The sequence below is a fragment of the Nannospalax galili genome, unplaced genomic scaffold (genome assembly GCF_000622305.1).
Source record: "Nannospalax galili isolate Female #2095 unplaced genomic scaffold, S.galili_v1.0 scaffold1785, whole genome shotgun sequence".
NCBI lineage: Eukaryota > Metazoa > Chordata > Mammalia > Rodentia > Spalacidae > Nannospalax > Nannospalax galili.
The window spans coordinates 12,715-27,778 of NW_008353347.1; the positions used below are offsets into that span (position 1 = coordinate 12,715).

General features: G+C 36.1%; 2 pseudogenes; one reads left to right on the forward strand and one right to left on the reverse strand.

Annotated features, from left to right (window-relative positions):
* Positions 1–5,518: 5,518 nt before the first annotated feature.
* On the reverse strand, positions 5,519–6,487 carry LOC103748052 (annotated as a pseudogene).
* A 4,968-nt stretch (positions 6,488–11,455) lies between these two features.
* LOC103748053 overlaps positions 11,456–15,064 on the forward strand; it is a 12,129-nt pseudogene continuing 8,520 nt past the window's right edge.

Genomic DNA, 15,064 nt, shown 5'->3' on the forward strand with positions numbered 1-15,064 from the left:
TACTGAAAGACTATATGATCATAAATTTCAATTTTTAAAGTCAAAAGATTACATTAACTATGCATATTATGTTACAGTACATGTAATCCATAAATAATAGCCATTTCACATTTTGCTATTTCTATTAGAGTAATATTTTCTTGTTTTGCTTACTTATTAAAGATCCCCCTGGGAAAAAATCTAAACAACATATGACAAGTTCAGCACGTGTAGTCACGTTCTGTGTATCTATTCTGACATTACTTTGGTTGGGGATTTCACAGAACCAATATTAAGGCATGAATCATCAGAATGAAATTGGAATTTTTTTATTATTTAACCTCTAATATGAAAGTATTATTGCTGAATGTTTTCTCTATTATAAATAATGCCCTTCATGTCAGTGGTGGTATTTATAGGGATAATGTTACTTATAATGACATTGTTTCTTTTGATAAAACCATAGCAAAATGCACTTGAATTATATTATATGATTCTTCGATGGAGTTTTTGGGTTTTTGTCATAATGAAAGACGTAGGATAAGAACTAGATTTTCAAAATTAATAAACAGTATTTTATTCATTTTAACTGTTAACATAGGAAAATACAAGAATAATAAAACAAACTACTTTTAGTACAATGTATTAAAATTCATATCGGATGATATATATTGTTAATTGTATCATGATCCACATGCCAATAGCCCTGAGACAAGTATCAGTATATTAACAGTTTACCTTTGCAGTTTTGCTGAAGTTGTTTCCCACTGAAATTTCAGAGATTTAAATTTTTAGATAAGTAGTTACATCACATTTGCATAAGAAATTGGCTTGCTTCATAAACACCCTGTGTCGTTTATAAAGAAACTACTGACTTAGTTCCAGTGGGGATAGCTATTCTCTCCTGTATACCTAAATTGCAGCAGAGCTGCCTGAGTTTTCCATTAATTTGTCCAGAGCACAAGCCCTTTTAATTGCTGAGTCTTTTGTGTAGTATGAAGATCCAAATTTCACTAGTTGTGTCATTACAGTAAATCAAAGATTTACGTTAGAATAGAATTCCACTGACTGAGAAGGTTCTAATTTAGTATTTATTCAACTTTTGTGGAAATTCTGGTTCTTTTCAAATCCAAGTTTCAGTTTTTAAAAAGATACTTAGTACAATCATTAACAAATTCTACATTTCCCACATTTTTTTTCGATTCTTCTGGGTAATATTTAAGAATGGAAAGTGATAATGTGTTTTTAAAGCATCTATGCTGTATCATATCCTAAATATGAATGCATATAATTTATAATTATTATTTTATTATTATCCTCATTGTTTCTTTTATGTGTCTGAGTGCATTGCCTGCATTTATTTATTTTATGTGTCTGAGTGCATTTCCTGCATGTATAAATGCAGCAATGTCATGCAATGCTCTTGGAGGTCAAAAGAGTGCACTAGATCCCCTGGTACTGGAGTTAAAGAAGGTTGTTAGCCACCATGTGTGCTGGGTACCAGACCTGGGTCCTCTGCAAGAATATCCAGTGCACTTAACTGCTGAGTGGCCCATAATTGATTAGTTTCAAAAATGCTTTTTGTTCTTCCAGATTTTCATACATGTATACAACATATTATGATCATACTGCCTCCTAGTTCTCCAAGTTTCTTATGTCTCCTACAACATGTAACACTCCCAACTTCATATTATCTTTTTGATTAATCCCACTGTGTCCAGTTATTGCTGCTTGGTGTGTGATAATCCACTGGAAAATGGATGAGCAGCTATGGCTACAGCCGTGAAGAAAAATGACACACTCTCTCCTAGATGTACAATCTGTTGTTAAGAGATTTCAGCTAAGAGTGAGTCCATATAATATCTCCCCTACATGAAGGTAAAGCCAGCTGCTGAGTTCATGAATGACAGCTATTTCATATCCTGCAAAATGGCATATTACTGTCCTTCTCCCCTTCCATCAACCTTTATATTCATTAAAGCCCCTCTTCCACTTTATTCTCTGAGTCTCGTGGTGAGGTGTTTATACAGATGTCGCATTTAAGACAACCTCTCACAGTAAATTATTCTCAGAACTTTGACCTGTTATGAGCCTCTGCATTAATCACTACCCACTTCCAAAAGGAGCTTCTTCTGACCAATATTTACAGCAGCCCAAATCCGTAAGTTCAGACATCGATTATGGAATACAAATGCTGATGAATGTTGTCCCAGAAGTGAGGAAAGAGGAGCTCTTGTACATTTTTCATGAGAATGTAGTGTAGTCTAGTCGGATACTTGGAAGTTAATCTGGAGGGTTCTCAAAAAAGTCAAAAAGAATGAGCCATAGGATTCAGCTCTTATACTCGTGGTCGTATACCCAAAGGACATTACATCCTCCTACAGGGATACTTGCTCATCCATGTGCATTGCTATTCTACTAACAGTATCAAGGAATTTCAGCAACCTAGATATTCATCAACTAATGAATGCATATGAAAATATGGAACATGCACACAATCGACATTACTCAGGTCTAATTAAAAACGAAATCATGAAATATGCAGACAAATTAATAGAACGGGAAAAACTACAGAGTAAGGCAAACCAGGCACAGAAAGAGCAACACTACATGATTTCTCTCTAATTTGAATAGTAGTTTTTAACCTGTTGCTTTAAGTGTTTAACTTGGAGTACAGGTTGAAGGCAGTAGATAAGAAGGGGCAAGCGGGAGAACATACTAAAGGACAGGGGATAGGAGACAGGTAGTCACAGGAGAGTGAAGTTATAATGAAGGCAGAAAAACTTTAACTGGGAGTGAGGAAACAGGAAGGGGAAAACTGTGGGTGGAGGTAGGGGGTGTTCACCGATAAAAGGGACGTGAGAATGTCACAACATAAGTAACATACTGTCTTACAAACTATTTAAAAACCTATGGAGGGGACGGTCATAGACAAGTTATAAGTTTATGGTGAACTTATAACTTTGCCAAAAATTGAAGGTGTTTGTTTTCACTTGTTGCTTTGAATTTTGGATGGGTAAATTGAGACACCATTGCAATCTTGCTTCTTGTGTCCCCAGAAACTAAAAATGATGAATGTTGTGCTTTGAACATTAAAAGAAGGCCTGAAACATTTGTTCCATAGAAAGTAGAGCTATTTTAGCAGGTTTTAAAATTTCAGGGACTTGAATCTAGCTTGTGGTAATGACTATTGTAGGAATACATCTTCTGTTACCCAACTTGTAAACAAAGTTAATCTTGCCTGTCAAGATCTATGACACTGTTTATTTAATGTGCCTTGTTACTGTGCAATCAACTTTTAAAATTTATCCAGCCTTTAAGAAAATAATGTAATAAGTGGCTGGAGAGATTGCTCAGTGGATATGAACACTTACTGCTTTTCCAGAGTACCAGGGTGCAATTCCCAATACCCTGGGTGTGACTGAAAACCATCTGTAACCAGTTTCAGGGAATCCAACACCCTCTTTTGGCCTCTACGTGCATTGCACAACATAGGTGCACTTACATACATGAAATACACACATACACATAAATACAAATATTAAATTAGTTTTTAAAAAGTAAATAATGCGATCAATCTTATTAGGGCTTAGACCCTTCTTCAGCTTTACAAACTAATCTAAACAATAAGTTCTAACCTTAAACTATGTATCCCATTTTCCCTCATCTCCCTTCTCTTCCCCTGGAACAAAAGAGTACGTGAGTGAGTGTTATGAAAATGTCATCAGTGAATGCAGCGATGTTGGAAGCAATGAATTATCCACTGTATATGTTGCAAATCATAAGTGAACTTATGTTGATAATATTGATTTGTGTTGAAAGACACTTCTACAGCTCCCCTTGGTGTTCTTGGAAAAATGTATGCTCAGAATCAACATCCAGTTTCTCTGATACTGCTTCCCAGAGCCAGGATTGGAGGGTCCAGTACATAAGGGGTGAAAATTAAAATGGCCAGGCTTCTTTTGTGTGTATCTTATCCTGGAGAACTGGTTTCAGCCAACCTTGAGTAGATTCTAGAGGCTTTTCCTAAAAAACAATTTAAGAACACTTTATTAGTTAAATAATATATGTTCAAGTATGTTCAGCCCTGAGCCAGTTAAGGAACACATAGAAGCCCAAACTATTATCAAAATAATTTGATGTTAATCTTACTCATACAGACTTGCAATATTCTCTCAAGAGATTTTTAAAAATATGCCAGCATGTTAACCCACAACATCTACTAGTTCTATGCACATGTGCTATCTATTTGGGGAATTCATGAGAACAAATAACGTAATTCATTGCAAACACAGTTGAGCTACACCCTCCCAAAAGAGCTAATTATCAAAATTCTTCAGGTTAAAGTGAAAATCTCAGAGGAATATATTTACAGAGAACTGAAAATAGGAAAATTCATAAATCTTGTTTTAAAAATAAAATATTGAGCGGGGTGTGGTGGTGCGTGCCTTTTAATCCCAGCACTCTGGAGGCAGAGGCAGGCCGATCTCTGTGAGTTCAAGGCCAGCCTGGTCTACATAGTGAGTTCCAGGACAGCTGGGGCTGCAGGGAGATCGTGTCTCAAGAAAGACCAAAAATAAATAAATTAATTAAATTAAATTAAATATTGCTATCTTTTCAGTTCAATTAAAATAGGTATGACCGTGTAACACAAGTGCTTTAAATATTGTTTTTTCAGGTGTCGATCTAATATATATTTAGCGTAGTGCATGAAGAATAATTGTAAATCAGTTCAAATTATCACCTTGTTCATTTTCAAATATGAGTGAGATGTAAAATTGTAGATTTAATTTTAATCTTAAATTTTAAAAAATAATACAGTTTTGAATTTTGTTATACAATTAAAATAAACAGAAAAAATATGTTACCTTTAAATATATATCTTAGTTTTAATGAAAGTCGTAGTATCATAAAGTGTTATTCAAGGCTTTTATAACACTATAGTTTGTAGGATATGTACATAAACTAGAAAATGCTAGTGAGTGTATTTATGTCTTCAGGTAAAAACTTTGACTTATGAGTACTGGTATTCATCAGCGTACAAGTGGGAGACCACATAACTCTGTTTAATAATAGAAAATAAAGTTCAAGAGAAACATTTGGAGTTGAAGGATGCTTGACTAGTTTTACCTACTTAGAACAAAACGAGCCAGATAACAGAATAGAATATCTCTGTTTTATTATCTCATGGAGGTAGAACATAGGAATTATCTATTAAGATATCAAAAGAAGGAAACTGGAGCAAGGAAAATGCCATGAGCACAAAAATGGCAATTTATTAACGACATCACTCCAAAGCCTTGACGTGACCATTTCTCTTTCAGTTGCAAACTCCATTTAACAGTTTCCAGTGATGAAAAACACTGGTTTTTAAAAGTAGAACATTGCTAATGGATTTACATGATTGTTGTAGGTAAGGAAAATAGGCCCTACTAAAAAGATATTTCAAAATCAGTTTATTTATAGATTTACAAAATTAAGTTATGCTTCAACTAAATGTATATAGAATATAAAAATAATTTGTGTGATTTTAATTCTCTTACAATGCTTACAGTCTGGGAAAGAATTTTCTCAATGCCCCTGTAACATCTTTGTTCTGCAGACTGTGTTTCAAGGGATTGAACATTGGGGTCAATGTGGTATAGAAAAGATAGGATTTTGTCTGTTCCCTTATACTCATTGGATTTGGGTTTGAAATAGGTGATACTAGCTGATCCATAGAATAAAAACACAACTGCAAGGTGGGAAGAGCAGGTAGGAAATGCTTTGGTTCTTCCTGTGTTTGATGGCAGCTTCAGGATGGTGGAGGTGATTCTACTATAGGATGCAAGGATCAACAAAAAGGGCACAGTGACAATCAATAAAACAGATACATAGACCATCATCTCATTCACAAAGATGTCCCCACAAGCCAGTTTGAGCAATGGGGTGATGTAACAGAAGAAGTGATTGATTTTGTAAGATTTACAGAAGGGCAGAGAAAAAAATCTGATATGGATGGTCTACCAGAATCAGGACTGTAATAACCAAGGAGCCAACCACCAGCTGCTTACCCAGCTTGTGGTTTGTGATTAGAGGATAGTGCAGAGGGTCGCATAAAGCCAATTACCATCACAGCCAGAAGGAAGAACTCTGTGGCCCCCACAATAAGGAAGAAGCACATTTGTGTAGCACAAGCATAAAAGGAAATATTTCCTTTTAGAGTACAAAGATCCATAAGTGTTCTCGGCAGAGTGATGGATGTATAGCTTATTTAGAGGAAAGAAAAATTGGTGATGAAAAAATACATGGGAGTCTGCAGAGTGGACTCTACCCTTGTGATGAGAATATGGATTCCATTCCCCAGCAGGATAATCACATAGATGAAGAGGAAGATTCTGAAGAGAAACCAGTGCAATTTGGGACTACCAGAAAATTCCACGAGAACAAATTCCACAGGCACTGTAAGTTTTATTTCTGTAATTTTCTATTTGTTTCCTTTTGGTAGAGTTACATTTCTTGACTGCATGTCCTCTTTTCAAATTGGACTGGCATATGTGTTTTGGATTTTATAAATTGTAAGTTTCTTTCTGAATGTTACAGTTCTGAATCTGGGAGACTCGCTGTGAAATCAGGAGCAGTGGATTTACCTGAATAAAAAATAAAATCAATTTTATTAACAAAGTTCTCCAAATGAATTAGATTTGACCATCTTAGATATGTCTTCTAATATAATCAATAAAATCCATATAGCCATATATTTTCATTTAGGTTCATATCATAAATATGTGCAATGTGTTCATCTTGAAGTTGCACTGCAATACTTCTCTAGCCTCTGTGACTCCCGCTCAAGAACAAAATAGATTCAAAGAGTTCACATAAAGCTAGGGTTTTGGTGAATAGCTATAAAATCAGTATTCAGAAAGCTAATGGGGAATTATTTCAAGACAATCGAGGATGTCTTGGTGAAATCATGTTTCTAAAAATTGATAATTCAATTACTTAAAACATAGCATGCATATATGTAAAAGTACACACTGACATTTACTGTTGAATATTTTTTAATTTTAGCTCTGTATCTTTTTGATCTCTGCGACCCTTATTTTGAAATAATTAAATTGTATAAACCTCATTGCTACTTTCAATGTAGGTAATCTTACTTATATTACTGGTTCTTTGAAAAAAATAGATATTATATATCTCACCTACCACTTACTTTGATGGAGTGTGGTGTCCTGTGCACCTTCCATATTTCATATTAAAGTAATTTTCTTGTAACCATGAAAACAGAACTTCCTCTGAACTAAAAGATTAATGATTTGACCTATCCTATTAACTTCTGGGCATTTTCTATTTTGCAAGCTTTGGGTGTTTCATTCTTCCTGTCTTATTTCCACTATGTTTCTTCATTCTGTTTTCTATTTATTTTATTGAGGGTTTGTTTTGATTTGATAAGTACAGGACTTACAGAGATCCTTGGCATGGAAGCAATACAAATTGGGAAGGAGATGGATGAAATGAAATTGGCATATGCTCTTTTTCTAATCTAAATCACTCAAAACTGTATGCATAGTTTACTATGCGCCCATTACTATAAGAAAACAGAAGTTAGCTATACCCATGCGCCACAAAGCATATGCCCACATAATGGTGTGATTACTAGTAAAAGTCTTCAGAGAATGTCAAGATTCTAGCTCATTTAACAACCATGTGATCAGCTTCCTTAAAAGTCCTTCCAATCTGTCTAGCCCAGCGTAGCCTCCTACATAAAGCATCACAGTGTGTTTCTACTCTTCACAGCTTTTCTGCACTGGATACTCTGTAATGTGATTCCTTTTGTATACTCACATGCAGGCAATACAAGCATACACATAAAATAAAATAATAAATAAAATATTTTTTAAAAGAATACGGAAAATCATGTAAAAAGAATGCAATTAAAGGTATAGTGATACCATACAATCATAAAATTCAATTTTCAACATCAAAAGCTTCCTTTAATGCAACATATTATACTACAGTACATATTATTCCATAAATAATAGCTATTTGGCATTTTATTTTTATCTTTTTCAGACAGGGTCTCCTAGTAGCCCCAGCTGACCTGGAACTCAGTATGTAAAACAGGCTGACCTCACACTCACAGAGATCTGCCTGCCTCTGCCTCCCAAGTGCTGGGATTAAAGGCATGCACCACCATGTCTGGCCAGCATTTTATTATTTTTAATAGAGTAATAGTTTCTTGTTTGGGTTACTTTGACATACAAATTAAATATCCCCATGAAAAAAATCAAACATCATATGGCAAGTTTAGAACATGTAGTCTTTTACTGTGTGTATATTCTGTCATTCATTTGGCTGGGGGATTCACAGAACTAATCTTAAGATATGAATCATCAAGATGAAATTGTGATTTGCTTATTATTTATTTAACCTTTAATATGGAAGCATTATTGCCAAACATGTTCTCCCCTATAAGGAATGCCCTTCATGTAAGGGGGAGGGGTATTTATAAGAATAACATTACTTATAATAACATTGTTTCATTTATAGAAAAATGTATTTGAATTATGCTCAATTAGGATTCTTTGATTTTTTTTTGTCATGATGATAGGCACATATGTTAGTAATTGCATATTTCAAACGAATAAACAATATTTTCTTCTGGTGAGATATGGGAGAAGCTGGAGTGGAAGTAGTGGGTATGGATATGATCAAAACACTTTATATGTATGTATGTATGAAATTCTCAACAAATTATTTATTTAAAAAAAAAGAAACCAAAAAAAAAAAAAAAAGAAACCCAGAAACTTAGGCCAGGTGTGGTGACACAGGCATTTAGTCCCAGCACTAGGAGGCAGAGGCAGGCAGATATCTGTGAGTTTGAGGCCTAGTCTCCATATTGAGTTCCAGGCCACCTGGGTCTACAGGGAGACCCTGCCTCAAACAAACAAACAAACAAATTTAAAAAAACAGAAACTTGGATTTGGAAAGAAACAGAATTTCAACAAAAGGTGAATAAATACTTAAATCAGAGCCTTCTCAGCCAGTGGAAATATATTCTTAAATAAATTCTTGGTTTACTGTATTGACACAACTAATATGAAATTTGAATCCTCATTCTAGACAAAAGACTTGACCTTTAATCCCAGCACAGCGGGGGGGCAGAGGCAGGAGTATCTCTGTGAGTCAAGGCCAGCCTGGTCTACATAGTGAGTTCCAGGATAGCTGGGGCTACAGGGAGACGCTGTCTCAAAAAGCCCCCCTAAAAATTAATTAAATTAAATAAAAATAAATAATTTAATCACAAAAAAAACAGGGAAGGTATTCCCAAACTACAGATGACCAAAAACTGAAATAGCTGCATACTGGATCCTGGATTGAAGCTATAGGAATAATATGAACCACAATTGCATGAGGGAGTGTGGGTGATGTGGATTTTTTGGAGAAACATACAAATTAATTGCAAACTCAGGCAGTTAGACAGCAATTTAAGTATGGCTAGAGAAAATAGCTATCCCCACAGGAACTAAGTCAATAATTTCATTATAAGTGGCACAGGGTGTTTATAAAGCAATCCAACTTCTTACTTAAAATTAAAATCACTGAAACTTCAATGAGAAGGAGCAAATTCAGGAAAACTAACAAGGTAAACTATTAATATATTGATACTTCTCTCAGGACTTAATATGTGAATCATGATTCAATTAACAACATGTAATTTCTGAAATCATGAATTTCAATATATTGGACTAAAAGTGATTTACTGTATGATTGTTCTTATATCTTTCCTATGTTATAATTAAAAATGAAGAAAATATTGTTTATTCATTTAAAATATTGCATATTTGCTCTTTTGGGAGGGTGTAGTTCAACTGTGTTTGCAATGAATTACGTTATTTGTTCTCACGAATTCCCCAAATAGGTAGCACATGTGCATAGAACTAGTAGATGTTGTGGGTTAACATGCTGGCATATTTTTAAAAATCTCTTGAGAGAATATTGCAAGTCTGTATAAGTAAGATTAACATCAAATTATTTTGATAATAGTTTGGGCTTCTATGTGTTCCTTAACTGGCTCAGGGCTGAACATACTTGAACATATATTATTTAACTAATAAAGTGTTCTTAAATTGTTTTTTAGGAAAAGCCTCTAGAATCTACTCAAGGTTGGCTGAAACCAGTTCTCCAGGATAAGATACACACAAAAGAAGACTGGCCATTTTAATTTTCACCCCTTATCTACTAGACCCTCCAGTCCTGGCTCTGGGTAGCAGTATCAGAGAAACTGGATGTTGATTCAGAGCATACATTTTTCCAAGAACACCAAGGAGAGCTGTAGAAGTGTCTTTCAACACTTAGTACCATATTTATCAAGCCACTTGTATCAGATTGGTGGAGAACATTATAAGGCTTCTGAATCCACGAGCTGTGCTCACTGCTTCATTTATTTAGCTAGGAATTAAATTTATGGTTTGAAACAATGCTCCATAGAACACAATGAGGGTAGATGAGTTATTTTCTATGACCATGTTTGGTAGCTTTGGAAGGAACTTACATGCATAAAAAGCATGTTCATACCCAACACAAATATGATTCCGTTAAGGACAGAACCCTGATCTTTTTGTGATGGAAGGATTGTAACATACACAACCTACCACTAGATTGCTGACTGGTTACCTGGTTGCCCGGGGAATGGTGTTGCACCCAAGGCTCAGCATTTTTTTCTGGTGCTAGTACCTTTGACACTCAGCAGCTGCCATATCCAGGTAGGCACAGTGACTGGAACTAAATTTGACTGTGTTCATGCATAAGCTTCCTGCCTGCATCCAGGACCACATTGTTCGTTAGTTAGTATTGTCCCATGACAATGATGGCCAGGGAAAGAGGTTGCCTATTTCCACAGCCAGGGTCATATATCTCCTTGATTTTTGAATTCCTCCTCTGGGAAGGTCTACTTTTGTTTACACTGAAATCTGAAGTATCATTTGCATTGTAGAATTTTATAGCCCAAGTGGCACAACATCCAGAGCAGTGACCTAGACCTCTTGTTCTTTCTTGTCTCAAAACTAGTATTTTTTTTTTGTCTTTTTGAGACAGGTTCTCCCTGTAGCCCCAGCTGTCCTGGAACTCACTATATAGACCAAGATGGCTTGGAACTAACAGAGATCTGCCTGCCTCTGCCTCCCTAGTGCTGGGATTAAAGGCATGTGCCACCACACCCAGCAAAACTAGCAGTTTTTTAAGTCAGGCAGTAAATGGGTCAAAAATCACACACCCAAGTGAGGACTATACTGCATCTGAATTTTAAAAAGGCCCATTAGCTCTGTGCTTTCATGGTAGTAGGAGGGTCTGCATGGAACAACTTATCCTTCACCTTAGAAGGAATATCTTTACAAACCTGACAGTAGACTCCTAGAAAGTTCACAGATATATGATCTTTACCAGCAAGTCCACAGTGGTTTGTTTCTCAGACTCATTTGGTCAAATAAGCCTAATGTCATCAATGTAAGGAATCTTTTTGATTATGCGTGGGGAGGACAAGATAGACTTGATTGTGCCTATTGTCTTCTTGATAGTGGATTCTGATTAAATGATTTTTTTCTCCTATAAAAGCTTGATTTATCATACTGAATCCTATATAAATCTTGCTACAGCCTCTTGCCAGCCCTCTCATTGTTTGAGATTGTAGACTAGGCATTTTCACATTGTGGTGAAAAGTTTTCTGCTACTGGAGAAGGTAAGGACCAATAACCAAGGATGCTCACATCTGCTTATATTCCATTGGCTGAAACAGTTATGGTCAGATGGTTATACCTAGAGTAAGTGCATGAAGCAAAAGCAGAAAAGTCACAGATGCTGTTAGATATGATCAATTATCCCACTGGCATATATGTGTCACATGAAAGTTTTTAAACAGCTACACTTATGCATCATATTTTTCTAATATTCTTAAATATGAGAATTCATTTTTGCAAAGTATTTCAATGACCATTATGTTATACAGTTATTAATCACTCACACAATCATTTTATATACATACACTTATGATTTCAGATTTAGAAAAAATTAAAGGTGCTGGCAAAACTGGATCTCCACCTGTAGAAGAATGAAAATAAACCCCTATCTTTCACCTTGCACAAAAGTCAATTCCAAATAGATCAAAGACATCAACATAAAGCCCGAAACTCTGAAACTCTTAGAAGAAAACATTGGCAAAAACTTACAAGATATAGGTGTAGGAAAGGATTTTCTAAACCAGACATCAATTGCTCAGGAAACAGAGTCAACAATTAACAAATGGGACCTCATTAAACTAAAGATCTTCTGTACATCAAAGGAGGCAACCAGGGAAGTGAACAGAAAACCCACAGAATGGGAGAAAATCTTCACCAGAGACACATCTGACAGAGGTTTAATATCCAGAATATATAATGAAATTTTGCAATTTTAGTACAACAAAATTTGATGATATTTAGAACTCCTGTCAACACCTCCCTTTACTCTGCCCCTGCAGAACTTAATGTACTTTCTAATAAATTTAATATGGCCTGTAGAGTTTTATTTATGTCCCCATATGTTCCTCAATGTGGGTCTATCACTAACCTTCCAGAAGTCCCAACCTTGAAAGAGACTGTCTCCCCTTCCGAAAAGTCATCTGCTGTCAAACGTTCCTTAGGTTGGTCAGGTTGGGGTTTCCTACCTACTTCCCCATAACTATATTGCCCAGGCATACTTGCCTGTCTGCTCTAGTTTTCTTTTTGTTGCTGTGATAAAATACTGACCAAAACCAATTTAGGAGAGGAATGAATTTTTTCACTACTCAGGTTACAGCTGAGGGCACTCTTCCCAGAAACTCAAACAGGAACTTGGACCAGAAGCCAGGGGTAATGCTCTTCTGAGTTCATGTCTAGTTATTTTAGTTATTTTTATGTTTATGAGTGTATTGACTACATGTAGGGAGGTGCACCTGTGTCTTGCAGTGACAAAGGAGGTCAGAAGATGGCATCAGATCCCCTAACACTGGCATTATGGATAGTTGTTACCTAGGTCCTTTGCAGGAGCAGCCAGTGCTCCTAACCACTGAGCCAACTATCTAGATCAGGGCTAGCATTACTATGCATCTCCTGCACACCGAGAGAATGGGATTGCTCACAGAGGGATATGCCCGCCTACATTAATTATCACTCAAGATAATCCCCCAACAGTTATTACCAGAAACCAATTTTATCTGGACTTTCCCTCAACTGAGACGATCTTTACAGGTAACTCTAAGCTGTATGAGGTTGACATTTACAGATTACTAGGACAACATCTACCTTATGCTCTATCAAGAACTACAAGGTCAGTGGTCAGCATGTGGCTCTCTCATGCATCACTACAATTCCAGTCAAAACTTGGAAAACCTTCCAGAGTTTCCCTTCCATGACTCTACCAGAGTCAGTCTCTTCTGTGACATGCTCACAGCTTGCAACATGGCATTTCCAGCTCAACATCTGACAAGGAAATGGTGGCTTATACACTTACTGTGGCTTCTCATCCTTTCACTTTTTTTCCTAGTTAAAATCACCATGGACAGTTTGAAACTGTCATCAGCTATAGAGAAGGCCAGATCTCCCCTAACTATATTTTTATTCTTCCCACCTTAAAGTCCCACTCTCCCATTCCATTGTACTGGTACTTTTGCAAATTTCTCAATCAAACCAAATTAGTTTGAGAAATAGAGGAAGCAACATCTTTTTTCTCAACCCCTTTCTTCTGTGTGGCAGTTACATACATGTGGGCAATGCACTCATACATATAAAATGAATAAGAATAAACAAAATATTTTAAAATACATTTTTAATTGTATTTTAAATACACTTGTGTACATGTGTATAGCTGAAGGCTATGTAACAAAAACCATACTGCAAGGTAAGAGAAACTTCCTTTCAAGTTTTTGGTCAGAGTAGTACAAGAGACTTCCAAAATAACACAAGCTATTACAACAGCGCTTGAATGGTAATACCCTATTGCTGAAGACAGTCTAGCATTAAGGAACAAGACTTGGAGCAATGAAGCTGGAACAGTGTTGGAAGCCTCCTCCCTGGAGACTAGCTCTTATGGTAACAACGGCTATTATGTAAGCTGTCAAGAGGGAAAACAACCTATGGTCCTACATACCCATGACTCCTAATCATCAATGACTGTCCCAGCAAACTATCACAACTGGTACAGTAGTGGCACTTTTTTCTTGGGAATAATCAACAGCTGTCTAGTTGGAATTAAGGTCAGTGGGAAGGAATTCACGTCCAGTAGTGTAAACATAATGACAAACATATGGGTGGAAAAGTCATAGATCCTAGAGAACAATCTACTTTAGTCACGTCCTTACAATAACGTAATCTCTTACTTTATTCTAAATTTGTATTCTCATACTTATAGACAAGTTTACCTTTCAGTCCGTTTCAAAGAAGCTTCTTTATGTAACAGATAGAGACTAGCACAGAACTGGACAAATGCAGGCAGTAAGTGTGAGTGAGAAGCTTATCCCTAAGTGATGCATCTTCAATGCAACTTCTCCACTTAGGATGAATGCATCTCTTAACTCTCATGAGAGAAATTTCCTTATGCCAGAAATGGTGATTCTCCTGGAGACCCCCGATTGGCCATATCTAGAGAACAAGATATCACAGAATACTTACCCCTGAATAGGGCGATTATTTCAAACTCTGAATCTGAAGACTCAGAGATCATTGTAGAAGAGGAGACATAAAGATTGTAAGAGTCAGAGAGGGTGGATAACCACAAGGAAACAGTTTTACAGACAGCTGGTCATTTACTCATATGAAATCAAGACAATGTTGACATCATGTACAAGTCCTATATAAGGTCAAACCAGAAAAAATTCCAGCATAGACATAGGGAAGCAGGTAAGAAATCCTAACTAGCCCAAGGCCTTTAGGGAATTGATGGTTGTTGGGGGTTGGGGGGTAAGAATGTCTTTTATAGGGTTGGAAATCTCAGTGGGACCAGTGAACGAATCCACAGTGAAAGGCATTAGTGGACACAAATAGTGTATATGTATATATATATATATATATATATATATATATATAGAGAGAGA